Source organism: Abramis brama, assembly GCF_963993115.1.
Source record: "Abramis brama genome assembly, chromosome: 14".
Lineage (NCBI taxonomy): Eukaryota > Metazoa > Chordata > Actinopteri > Cypriniformes > Leuciscidae > Abramis > Abramis brama.
The window spans coordinates 36,830,840-36,843,368 of NC_139976.1; the positions used below are offsets into that span (position 1 = coordinate 36,830,840).

At 39.7% G+C, this 12,529-nt stretch overlaps 1 long non-coding RNA gene across 1 annotated transcript in view; it reads right to left on the minus strand.

Annotated features, from left to right (window-relative positions):
* Positions 1–8,356: 8,356 nt before the first annotated feature.
* Positions 8,357–12,529, minus strand: part of LOC311096731 — a 68,917-nt gene continuing 64,744 nt past the window's right edge. The window contains exon 3 of the long non-coding RNA XR_014609075.1: positions 8,357–9,603. This is a non-coding gene — a long non-coding RNA (uncharacterized lncRNA). The remainder of the gene's footprint in view (positions 9,604–12,529) is intronic.

Genomic DNA, 12,529 nt, shown 5'->3' on the forward strand with positions numbered 1-12,529 from the left:
TTTTTTTTTTTTTTTTCATTGTGCATTCATATGTTGTCAAATCAGATGAGATGATTACCAAAACTTACATTTGAGTTTCTACAGGCTTCAGAAGATTAAATCATCTTTATTATGATTTTTTTTTTAGGGTTTGCATTGCCTTTCATTTTCATGCTGAAAAATAGTGTAGATTTGAAAAGATTTTTCCTCAGAAATTGCTTGTAAAGTTTACAAATTATTAGAAAGAAACATTGAATTAAACATGACATTTTGAAGTTAAAAAAGACTGAAATAGTATGTGTACTCCAATAATCTTTGTTTTAGTTACAACTTCGAAAATGCAGTGCATTCATTTCTATGTATTTAACAAAACAACAAATAGAAAATGGGGCGTTAAAAAAACAGACAGCATCAAGATAGCATGCATGCATAAAGAAAAGAATAGAAAAAGTTCTTGACTAAAGTTTGCAACTGATTACATTGATTATTCAAACAAACGAAGCAAATAATTAAGCAGGATCTTAAAGGAGCATCTCTGAATCAGATTTAATAACTGAATGAACTTTTTGATCCACCGGGGATCTTACTTCTAATAAGCGACCCGCGGATCAAATGACAAAACGGAGCAAGAGGACAATCCGAGCAATTTCAGGGTCTCGCTGATAATAATCCGAGCAGCTTCGGCTTTCCGGCGCGGATTTCAGCAGAGCGAGACAAACAAAGCTTTCTTTGAACGGAGCTAGAGAGCAACATCTCAGTCTCAGTTATTATAATCAAGGCCTTTAAAATGAAGAGGACAAAAACAAGGCCCTCCTGCACGCTTATCCTAACGCTTCATTGTGTTTTTCGAGCAGGACCATGGCGTTGTTGTACACTTAGCTGCCTCTCTCCGAAAAACACCTCCACGCAGGAGGGCGGAACGGATGGATTATGGGATTTATCCAGGAGTCATTTCTTACCGAGTAACAGGACCCCGTGGCAGGCGGACAGGCAAAATTGCGGCGAGGTAGACGTTAAACGCTGGAAAATTAGGGAGGGGTAACACTATCTACCCACTTACAAATGTCCGATAATCCGGTACATGTGCAGGCCACTGAGGAGATACTCTCCCTTTTAAGCCCCCTTGTCAGTCCCAGCAGATCTTACAGCGTTTGGCATGGAACACAAAGTCACATGCAATTAAGTTTGCAATCCTGACAAAGCCTCTCTAGGGATGCGGGAACCACAAAAGTGGGAAACTCCTATTTGTTGGGGTAGTAGCGAGCAATGCAAGACACGGTGATTCAGAGTGATGCAGCAGAAGTGAGTATTAGCCCTTTTAATCCAGGCTTTAAGCGCTGGCCCTTCTTACATATGCAAGTGGAGGATGAAATGGCAAATATCTGATGGCTGACTGAATCTCTTCATTAATCAAACGCCTCTGACGTCAATCGTATAGAGTAATACCGTCCAGCAAAAGAGAAAGCATCAATCTAATCATTAAAAAGCCATGCTTACATAATGATTTATGATACTAACGTATGATAACACTTCTGCATGCTCTATTACAGATTATTATGGTGTAAAATGAAACTAAATAGATGTTCGGCATGCCACGAGGCTTGTTTTTATGCGAATGTTTGCATGCGTATGGACTGCAGTTACAGTTTGCAGTTGATGCTATAGCTGAGCGTCAGCGGCAGAGAGAGCGGCAGTTTGAATAGATACTGAGACATAGCATTTAAATTAATTTACAGAATCTGAAATGCAAACCTAGAAATGTATTTAAATAAATACATACATAAAATGTTAAAAAAATAAATAAATAAAAAAAGATAAATAAATAAATGAATGTAAGAACAAACAAATACATAAATAAATAAATAAAAATAAATGCAAGGAAAATATAAATACATACATAAAAGTGAGGAAAAGATAAATAAATGTAAGAACAAAAATATAAATTAAAAATAAATACAAGCGACAACAAAAAGATAGATTGCAGCATCATACTAAAAAGAGAAGGCCTGCCACTGGTCTATATTTATACTGTCCTTGCTTTCCCATTCTAAATGATCTTTACCTAAATGTCCCAAGTCCTGTCAGTTTTAGTTTTTACAGGATGATTTACATCATCAAACATAAGAGAAGGACACATGCTGAAGACGCCACAGCTCTGTGAAAAACAACAGCTCCTGTTTTCCTAGGGGAAAATCTGTCTCTATTTTACTTTCCGTGAGCCAGGTGAAGAAAGAGGGGTAAATGGGAGTCATAATGGGAGTCATAATTTGAGTCATAATTTCCCGCCGGCGACAGCAGAAGACAGGACGGAGTGTGTCATGTGTGATGACAGAGACGACAGCATCCTGAAGAAAACGTGCACGAGGATGCTGTCGTCAGAGAACGAGTTCGAGCTGTTCGTGTTCGTGTGTGTGTGTGTGTGTGTGTGATGGACGCTGAACAGAAGCAGGAGATCTGGTCAGTGTACGTGCACGCGAGCGGGTCACACACACATCCACCTCATTTATTACTAAGTGACAGTTCCACACTAAACTAAATGAGGCTTGACCTGTCGCCTGCGTGTTTATGCATTCATTCAAATGTCTTAATTGCGAGTGTGAGATCAAGTACATCATGCATGGATGTGAAGGCCTCAAAGAGAGTCCGCGTGCTGGGTGTGGCTGTGTGTGTGTGTGTGTGACAACACAACCGCCCCTCGTTTATGAACGGCCGCCTCTCCAAACCACACCAAACGCCGCGGGTTTGTGGAAGCATGAAAATGCACACAGCGCTCATAACATTTTCCATCATGTGAACTTTTGTTTTGTTTGACACTGCTGTTGTAATATGTGTGCATGGCTTATTTTCATTTGGAAATTTCTCTGGCTTGTTTCTCGCGTCGGGTTTTACTTTTGGGATTTAATTTATCTCCCCCCTCCCCCCCCCCCCCATATGCTGACAGAATTCCAAATGATTGCTGAATGTGCTAATTAGTAATTAATACTGCAATGAATGAGTTTATCTTATAATTCAAATGAGCAGTTGAAACCAATCCAAGGTTATTATAGTTAACTAAATCTAAAAACTTTACTGAAATAAATAAATAAATACATAAATAAACGTTAAAAGGGATAGTTCACCCAAAAATGAAAATTAGCCCATGATTTACTCAGCCTTAAATCATCCTAGGTGTATATGACATTCTTCTTTCAGACGAACACAATCGGAGTTATATTGAAAAATAATGGGTCCATGGGTATATTTTTTTGGAAGTCCATCAAAGTGCATCAATCCATGATAAAAGTGCTCGATGAAAAGTAATGACGAACGCGGTTGGCCAGCCCTGTTTGTTTGAACCGCGAGAGGCGTCTTGGGCTGCGTTCCAGTCCAAAATTGTCATGCCCTTCACTCGCTAACTTCCCTCAGTCTGGTTCACTCGGATGTACGTCATTGCTTACGTTGGACGAATGCCCACTACTGGCGGAAACTGCGAATTGGAACGTCCTAAGCCCTTGATCACTTGGAATCAGCTATGGAGTTTTTTTTTTTTTTTTTTCCTTTAAGAATTAGTTTAATGCAGCATCCAAATGTATATAGGTGTGTTTGGGTTGTTTTAAATAAAAAAATATATAAGTAATATATCATAGAGTTGTTTGTTGTGGTGGTGATTAGATGAGATATGTGGTGACGTCACAATCGCACTGCATTGTGGTGGGACATATAGTTGCCTGAAGTGTACATATGAAGTAGACTCGCTCACCCTGTCAAAATCGAAGGAACGAGGGTCTGTCCATATAAACTTCCCTCGTCCACTTCACGAAGTGGAACGCACTTCAAAATGGCGGCAGGGATTCCCCCGAGGAGAAGTGCTTAGGGAAGTTTGCAAGTGCGTGTCTAAAAGTGGACTGGAACGCAGCCTAAGTGTTAGGCTACTCATAGTTAGGTGTTACTCTTTTGGCGTAAGTCGACTTGCGTACGGCCGTATGTATATGCTGTATATAAATTATTCTATATTATGTAGGCCTAATTATACAAAATTGTATAATTATTTAAAAATATATTGTTCGAAAACACAACAAAATTACAACTTTAAAATTAAAATAAAAAGCTATTTAAATTATTAATTAATTATCTCAATGCTACTAAAATACTAACCCGAGCAATGTTTAGTTGAAGTTAAACTTTGCTGCAGAATCAGACGTCTTTTACGAAATAATAACTCTGAAAAAAATAGAGAAAAGGGCTGAAACCGAGTGAAAAAAGACAGATGATGGTCTATCTGTCTGAAAAGCAAGGAAACGACAGTGAGGATGATCTGCTGGAGTGACTCGCAGCTGTTTCTGGGTATAAGAGGAGCGTTAGGTTAAGCCCATTTCCCACAGGCAGTAATTGCTATAGCAAATGTCTCTTAATGCAATTGAAGTAATGCATGCTGGCCTCTGGATGGGCCAGTCTGGGACAGCTTCACTTCATGAGGAGTGACAGACTTATATTCCATTACCACTATTAACAGCCATTCTGCTTTTCAAATAACAGGAGAAACCGCTGTAAACACTGGGACTGATCAGTGTGTGTGTGTGTGTGTGTGTGTGTGTGGGTGTTTAGAGCACAGATAATCACGTATTTTCCAAATGTTTGACATCACTCTTCAGAACTGTGCCAGAATGAAGCTTAAAGGTATTTCATGGGAAAATTAATAAAAATGGGGTAAGACGCCTTCAACATCTCAATCCAAAGACAAGAGAGCGACAGAGCAGTGTTGGGGGATGTTACTTTTAAAAGGGGAGAGCAGGGAAATGTGCAATTAACCAGCAGTAGTGAGGTGGGACCACAGAAAACCTAGTTGTGCTGGTGATGCACACTCTATTATATAAAAAATAAAAAATAAAATAAAAAATAAAAAAATAAAAAATAAAAATAAATAAAATAAATATAAAATAAAAAAAAATAAAAAAAATCATTGAATATTCCACACTGAATAAAAAAAATAATCCATAAAAAAGTAATACATCAAAAATTAAAAAAATTAAAATAAAAAGTTAACTAAAACAGAACAATATATAAAATAACATAAATATAAATACAAAATAAACAATATATAAAATAAAATAATGTAAAAATTGAGTATTTAAAATAAATATAGTAACTTGGATATTCTTGTGTAAATTTAACAATATACTTTCAGAAACTTTACTCAATACTTGAAAAAAGATCATATGATTCTACCAAGACGGGGAACCAAGATTTTCTGTTGTATGTCATTTTAAAAAATACTGTACTGGTACTGGTACTATAAAAGATCATTTGAATAGGTAAAGTGTTACAGTACTTGTGACACATAACCCTCTACCCTGAGAAAGAGAATATGATCAAATCGTGACATCAGGAATAATCGTAGAGAAGGGAGATGAGGTTGTTTTGGACTGGAGCTGAGACTGATTCAAGCAAATATGATTTGTGCTGCTAATTCCAGTCATGTGAATGAAGAGATTAATTAGTGGGAACACTGGGATCTGAAACAGTGGCGATACAACCGCTTCAACCCCACCCCCCAAAATCTTTTCTCTCGTCCTTCGCATCCCCGTTTCCGTAATTAATTCAGCCGAGCGCTAATTACTGAAGGCTTTTCCCAAACACAGTGAGGGGGAGGGAAGATAATCAAGTCCCATTGCTCCACAAAAAAGAAAGAGAAAGAATGTCATTTTGGAGGAAAAGAGGTGGAAAAATCTAATAAACAAATTTGTTTAGCTCATTTCGAGCCCTGGAGGGTTTGAGGCCGGGAAAACCGCACTCTCTCCATCCCATTTCCACAGCAAATTGATATTCCTCTCCACAGCTCCCAGCCCGATCCTTTCACCCGTCTCTCTTTGATGAAGTTCTGAGGGACAGCCGGCCGACACTGACATCACGACAGCACAATGCATCGTGGGAGGAGAGAACAGGCATGGCTTTAGTGAAGAGAGTCATGGGGAGTTGGCCATATGCAGATGAAGAGGGGCGCGCATTTCATTTACTAATTCCCAATGTTGTTATGAGTGCGAAGTGTGTTTTCCAACTGTAAGAACGGCTGCTTGAAGTCGCCTATAATGAGTACATAACTCAAATTTGGGATTGGTACTAAAATTTTGCTCCATTTTGGTTTGGTTTGCATTCTTCCTGCATAAAGGTGCTTTCATCTGAACACGCTTAAAGGGATAGTTTGCATTCTGTCATCATTTATTTGGTGAATATGTTTCCATCATTCTTACAGAAAATAAATAAATAAATCAACCTCAATAAAATATCTACCCAGTTTTATCTAGTAACATATCGTAAACCTGTATGACTTTCTTTCTACTGATGAATAAAGATATTTTAAGGAAAGTCTCGTTCTTTGTTTGTTTGTTTGTTTGTTGTTGGTCCTAAAAATGAAAGACATAGGGTTGAGTGTTGTTTTGGACCCCATTGACTTTCATTGTATTGACAAAACATTGTTCAGAATATCTTGATTTTTGTTCCATAGAAGTCATATAGGTTTGTGAATGATGGCAGAATGATCATTTTTTGGGTGTACTGTCCCTTTAACAGCCGCCTGTTGTTGTCTCTTTTCCTCTTTCACAAACACACAAACATGACAACGAAATCCAGTGGAGTTGTTCAGGGCAACGCAACATCTCAGAAAGAGCGAGTGAAGGGGAGGCTATGATGTCATTGTTCCGGGGGCCCCGCGTAGGGGGTGTGTGTGTGTGTGTGTGTGTGTGTGTGTGTGTGTGTGTGTGTGTGTGTGTGTGTGTGTGTGTGTGTGTGTGTGTGTGTGTGTGTGTGTGTGTGTGTGTGTGTGTGCATGCGTGCAATGAGATCCTGCTGGAATGATGTCACCTTTTGTTGCCCATCTCCATTCAACACAACCGATCGGCCTGAATTGAGTCCTGAAGAGAGAAGTGTGAGAAACTGCAGGCTAAGTTAGAGGACATGCTAATAGCGCTAGCTATAAAGATGTCATCAAACTCAGCTTAACCTCCACAAATATCAGACGCTGGCCCTTTAAACCTCTCCTGCACAATCCTGACCTTGATCCCAACACTAAAGAAGTCTCTGAATGCACAATGCAATATTAAGGGAAGCTTTTCAGTAGCTTTAACCATCAAACTTTGCAAATTAATCTATCGGAAAATTGTAATATTGCATAAAACATTTGCAATTAAAGCATTGTTTCAATCCCATGTGTTCAAGAGAACAAAATCTTCACTCTCTAGGAAACTGACGCAAAGTATCAGTGCAACCAGGGAAGCCTGTGACTCTTTTCCCTACATAATAAATTACTCGCATGCAAATAAATTGCAGTAACAAATGCTTTCATGCATTCTCAAACATCAGGTACGCAATGAGTTTGGTCCGCTGGTTAGTCCAGTTATCCGATCACATGATCCGTTGAGGCGGTGTCATGCTTTTTATTGCATAATTTATTGATTATGAATGTGTTTCCATTATAGTTTCTGTTTCAAAAATTATTCAGCTCAATCAGGGTTATTATTTTTAACTAAACCTAAAAACAGAAAATGAAAATTCAATTCAAAATAATTAATGAAAACTACTGAAACAAAGTATTGCAATGACACGCAAATAACATTTTTATAAAGATTTTATATGCATCTTGGCGTTTTTATGTGTGATATTCCAAAATTTGCATATAAATATGTGGCTGCAAAAGGCACTGAGTTTCTTTCTATGATGCAGAAGTTTGTTAGATGTTGAATAACCTCCCAAAACAAGACAGTAAACTTACAGCACCAAAGACATTAGCAGTGCCCTGCTGTTGTGCTCTTACAGGGCTTTTATCAAGAATCAATCGATTCTGCTGATAGCGCTATCTATTTGCATGAGCCGTCTGCCTTATTTTAGCACCTGAAGGGAATAATGCAAATCAGGAAACGCTGCAAACATGTTTAAAATAACAATGCGACAGACAGACAGACAGACAGACAGACAGGCAGGCAGACAGACAGACAGGCAGACAGACAGACAGACAGACAGACAGACAGACAGACAGACAGACAGACAGACAGACAGATAGATAGATAGATAGATAGATAGATAGATAGATAGATAGATAGATAGATAGATAGATAGATAGATAGATAGATAGATAGACAGACAGATAGATAGATAGACAGACAGATAGACAGACAGACAGACAGATAGACAGACAGACAGATAGATAGGGCATAGTTTTGAACATGACGTATGAACAAGCCTAATGTTTTTAATAGAAAGGGGCTGCAGATTACATTTAGTGTTATTTTAGCATCTTAATGTGATGTAACAATCTTGGAATGAAGCAATACTACATGTATTGCAAGGAAAAATGGAATATTAGCAAACATTATCATTTCTCGTTATGAACATCCCAAGCTTTCCCTAAACTAAACACATAAACCCATGTGACTCAAAAAAAGCAAATATGGTTTAAACTGTTTTACAGTCATTTATCGTTGTCTGCCAGTTTGTGGGATGATGTCAACATCCAAAATGACAATTGAGCATAATGATGATCCACATTGAATGAATGATGGAAACGGTTTGATTTATTGTGCTTCATCGACCAAGAATCTCAAACATTACGGTTGGTGAAAACAAATTAACTAGATACAAAAGCCACAAATTATGGTTTTGTACATTACAAAGCAACCTATAAACATTTCAGCTCTGCTTGCAATGACAGTTCACCATAAAACCTTAAAAGAAGATGCTAATTCATTTACACACTCATCTTTGCTTTGCGTCTGATGCAGGAGGCCATTTTTGAAGTGTTCTCGCCAACATCTGACTCACGTATTTACAAACTCAGTGTAGACGCAAAAGAACAGAGGCCTGACGTTAGTAGATTTGGCTCCAAACGCTGCCCTCCGCGGCTCAGTTCGGGCTGTATCTTTCTTTGGGACGCTTGTAGAGCATAAATGACCAATGCTTCACCACTAGACATTAATCTCAGAGGATCAACGTATAGGGAAGGGCTTCCTCATCACACACGACCCATGAAGGACACGTGAAGCACAGCGATAAAGCCATCTGGACCCCAAAACAGCCAGAAGCAAGAGTTTGAAAAGCAGCTACGGTCCAGACTTAGCCAAACAAACATAAACCAGATGGACTGATGTGGGATTTGAGAAGGAAGAGGGGGGGGTGGGGGGGTGGGGGGGGGGGCTCAGAAAGAGAAAAGGGTGTCTCTCCTTACACCATCACTATTACAAACAACTGGAGGCTCATACAGATGTTCAAGCGCTTCCAAACCGCTGGGAGGCCGAGGACAGCCGAACACTCTCCAGACGAGTAAATCTCTCACGAGCTGAGCGCTTTGACAGTCTCCGAAGTGTTGATCGGGATAAAAAGATCTCCGTGGGATAATGAACACCAGGGGTGTTAGCATGGCAGTCGTGTTTGTTCCAGAAACACTGGTAAAAGGCCATGATGCTGCAGGACAGGTGGACGGCGCTTCGATGAACCATGACACTCTCTTCCACTCGTCTTCACGTGACGGATAAAACACTCGTCTTCACGTGACGGATGAAACACTCGTCTTCACGTGACGGATGAAACACTCGTCTTCACGTGACGGATGAAACACTCGTCTTCACGTGACGGATGAAACCTGTTGCATTTCAACACCTGCAATGCAGAGGAAAACAGTAAAGGAAAATCTGCATGCTACTTTTAGACTGTGAATGTTTGTTTGTGTTTCTAGTTGTGAAACTGCGGTTGGGTTTCCTGATATAAATCTCATCTGAAATGATATTGCCAGTGTGCATTTGTGTTTCTTCAACTTGGGGAAGTTTTATGTTTGAGGTGTTGATCTTAATTAAAACTAGCAGAAATAACAAATGTATCATAAAAGTAGTCCATACAACTTTAACATACTATATGTATGCATATACACACAGACACATATGTAAATTGCATAAGATATATTATGAAAGTTCCAAAAGAAGCCCATAAAACTTTGACCTACTGGTTATTTTTGTATTTATTTATTTAATATTCAATGGTAATTTCTAATTATTTTTACATAAATACACATTACATACAGTACACATATATCCACACATGGATGGATGGATGGATGGATGGATGATGGAACGATGGATGGATGGATGGATGGGGATATATATATATATATATATATATATATATATATATATATATATATATATATATATATATATACAGAGAGAGAGAGAGAGAGAGAGAGAGAGAGAGAGACAAAGTGAACATGTTATGAGCCAATCTATTTTTATCCTACATACAGTGAGGAAAATAAGTATTTGAACACCCTGCTATTTTGCAAGTTCTCCCACTTGGAAATCATGGAGGGGTCTGAAATTGTCATCGTCGGTGCATGTCCACTGTGAGAGACATAATCTAAAAAAAAAAATCCAGAAATCACAATATATGATTTTTTAACTATTTATTTGTATGATACAGCTGCAAATAAGTATTTGAACACCTGTCTATCAGCTAGAATTCTGATCCTCAAAGACCTGTTAGTCTGCCTTTAAAATGTCCACCTCCACTCCATTTATTATCCTAAATTAGATGCACCTGTTTGAGGTCGTTAGCTGCATAAAGACACCTGTCCACCCCATACAATCAGTAAGAATCCAACTACTAACATGGCCAAGACCAAAGAGCTGTCCAAAGACACTAGAGACAAAATTGTACACCTCCACAAGGCTGGAAAGGGCTACGGGGAAATTGCCAAGCAGCTTGGTGAAAAAAGGTCCACTGTTGGAGCAATCATTAGAAAATGGAAGAAGCTAAACATGACTGTCAATCTCCCTCGGACTGGGGCTCCATGCAAGATCTCACCTCGTGGGGTCTCAATGATCCTAAGAAAGGTGAGAAATCAGCCCAGAACTACACGGGAGGAGCTGGTCAATGACCTGAAAAGAGCTGGGACCACCGTTTCCAAGGTTACTGTTGGTAATACACTAAGACGTCATGGTTTGAAATCATGCATGGCACGGAAGGTTCCCCTGCTTAAACCAGCACATGTCAAGGCCCGTCTTAAGTTTGCCAATGACCATTTGGATGATCCAGAGGAGTCATGGGAGAAAGTCATGTGGTCAGATGAGACCAAAATAGAACTTTTTGGTCATAATTCCACTAAACGTGTTTGGAGGAAGAAGAATGATGAGTACCATCCCAAGAACACCATCCCTACTGTGAAGCATGGGGGTGGTAGCATCATGCTTTGGGGGTGTTTTTCTGCACATGGGACAGGGCGACTGCACTGTATTAAGGAGAGGATGACCGGGGCCATGTATTGCGAGATTTTGGGGAACAACCTCGTTCCCTCAGTTAGAGCATTGAAGATGGGTCGAGGCTGGGTCTTCCAACATGACAATGACCCGAAGCACACAGCCAGGATAACCAAGGAGTGGCTCTGTAAGAAGCATATCAAGGTTCTGGCGTGGCCTAGCCAGTCTCCAGACCTAAACCCAATAGAGAATCTTTGGAGGGAGCTCAAACTCCGTGTTTCTCAGCGACAGCCCAGAAACCTGACTGATCTAGAGAAGATCTGTGTGGAGGAGTGGGCCAAAATCCCTCCTGCAGTGTGTGCAAACCTGGTGAAAAACTACAGGAAACGTTTGACCTCTGTAATTGCAAACAAAGGCTACTGTACCAAATATTAACATTGATTTTCTCAGGTGTTCAAATACTTATTTGCAGCTGTATCATACAAATAAATAGTAAAAAAATCATATATTGTGATTTCTGGATTATTTTTTTTTAGATTATGTCTCTCACAGTGGACATGCACCTACGATGACAATTTCAGACCCCTCCATGATTTCCAAGTGGGAGAACTTGCAAAATAGCAGGGTGTTCAAATACTTATTTTCCTCACTGTATATCCACACTGGGTGGATGGATGGATGGATGGAGAGAGATGGATAGAGAGAGAGAGAGAGAGAGAGAGAGAGAGAGAGAGAGAGAGAGAGAGAGACAGACAGACAAAGTGAACATGTTATGAGCCAATCTATTTTTATCCTATTAAATGCAAATGTTATAGATCTTCTTGTGAATGTTTCACTCATGCGTGTTTCTCCCCGCAACAAACAAAACAAGTTTTATTTCAGGACAAAGAGTTGCTACAGTCGAAGAAACAGCCACACAACCTCTACAACAGCTCAGAAGTGGGCTAACCTGATGCGTTTCACACTGCAGGACTCCCATGCTCCGCAGTGCAACATTCGCTCAAGAGAAGGCCTTGTTGCAGTCGGATCTCTTTTGTCATGCTAACCGTAACCTTTTAAAGCACATTGACTGCAGGTAGCCCACAGAAACAATAGGATACAGTAGCATCCTCCTCTAGAGTTACTGCCAGAATCTGCTCTCCCACAGTCCTCGTCTTCCACTCGGTGGGCGCGAATAATAAAGCTGTCCAACTATGACATCACGGCTAGTCGTTTGTTTTCTGTACATTGCCATGGCGATGGCGAAACCGCGAGATGGCAGCGACCGCGGAGATGAAAGACGGCATTAGCGCATCAGGATTGAGACGAGCACTAAGATCTGTCAGAATCGCTTTTCT